Source organism: Triticum urartu, chromosome 3 (assembly GCF_003073215.2).
Source record: "Triticum urartu cultivar G1812 chromosome 3, Tu2.1, whole genome shotgun sequence".
NCBI lineage: Eukaryota > Viridiplantae > Streptophyta > Magnoliopsida > Poales > Poaceae > Triticum > Triticum urartu.
In genome coordinates this window covers 502,514,268-502,516,163 of record NC_053024.1, presented here as the reverse complement: position 1 = coordinate 502,516,163, position 1,896 = coordinate 502,514,268, and positions in this window count along the sequence as shown.

The following is a 1,896-nucleotide window of genomic DNA, read 5'->3' as shown; positions in this document are numbered from 1 at the left end:
TTAGTAATATAAGTGATGTCAGCCAGGTATCGAAGCGAGAACCTCCAACATACCTAATATGCCTTCTGGTACCTTCCCTATTCATACCCCTACTTTTCCTCAGACGTCAAAACCAATCAACCCTTCCCTTACCTTCCAATATTTGGCTATCCAAACAAAGCCTACCTCCCTGGCACGCAGGAACTGCTACACTCCTCTCAAATCTCAGCATCACTACTCGCAACCACCACCACGACATGCCTACAATGCCTGCTGCTGAGCCTATACATTATTCCGCGCTCATAAACCTGCTCCATCTACCTTACCTCAACGCACAACCTTCCTGCTCTCCCAAACTTGTTTGGCTACTAGCCTTCGACAAGGAGAATCCTACACTGACCTTACGCTTCTGTGGTCCCTTTACGCCAAGCATACGAGCTCCTATAATATACATGCTTTGAAAACGGGACACCCCTGAGCTTTACCACCTCCAAATTAATAACTCAAGATATCTTTCAATTGCTCGCGCAGATCTCCGGGATTGGATCCACCTCGAAAGCTAATACAGCTGTCTACGACACCTTTTTAATCGACCTGCTTACAACTCCCCAATCCCATCCTCCGTTCTGTAACCACACGTTTTTTCCTCTTCTGCACTTCTACCACTAAAAAAACTGCAGACATCAATCATTACAAAAAACAATTATCTAACTTATATAAAGAATACAAGACCCCAAATCCTACATCGGGTAAATGCCTGAAACTATATAAACAGCTCCTAGCATGATCTTGGTGAAACCGTAGGATTTTTTGTTTTGCAACGTTCCCCACCCAATAAGCCGAAAACTGAACACATCGGAAATGTCAAAAGAAAAGTAAAAACAATATACTAACATTAAAACAAAACAAAACAGTAATAATATGAACGCGCGGTCGTTTTCTACACATAGCTTGGAAAATCTGCTTTCTTTGTTTCTTCCAACAGAATCGCTCCTCTCAAACGACACTTTCATTCTTCATCTACTCTTCATATGGAAATTATTCCAATTAACTAAGGGTTAGAAACCTTACTTACACATCGGCGACTTGCAGTACCACTGACATTTAGTTTCTTTTTAACTCGTATGAGATAATAATTACTTCTTCCGCGACAACCTACTCTACTCCATCAAGATCATAATCAAAATTCTAATAAATCCTAACCAACTCCAAGTTACGCCAGATTACATCCTACATCATCCTCACTTATAATTAGCTCGACACAAAACCGTCTTCCTCTCTAATTCCGCTTTCCTCCATAACCACTTCGCCTTCTTTGCGAAACAATTAAGGCTTATATCTACTTTCTATATCTCCTCAAAAACCCTGTTAGAGAACCACAAAATATATGCCCTCAACCAATTACTAAAAACTGAGGGCAAAACAAGCAAAGGAAATTAAGCAGGACTACCTTGTTCTACAACGCCCTGTGCAACTTAAACGGCTACATAAGCTCAACCAATTCCTCAACTCACTTCAACACTTATACTCCACACTACCAAAGTTACACAACTAGACTCTTCTTTAAGCACTCGTAAGCTCACCTAGCTTTACAAACACCATCCCAATCCTTCTATGCCTATACCACTTATAAATCGACCCCTACTTGAATAACCCACAATAATCCTATATTTATCAGGCGGAGCAGGCAATTAATCGTTTAAACGCTCATGCCCAACAAACATCATTCTGCTACGCTACATAGTAGTTCTTCTACAAACTACCCACAATACTCGTACCATAACTCTCTGAGATCCCATATCAGAGAGTTCAAACAGCCAATGGGGTGAGCCCCAGGAACCCCAATTTTCTCGTTCGGCTCTACCATTCATATTGGGCCTGACTCTATATCGCCAAGTCTATTTGTCTTCCATCTGG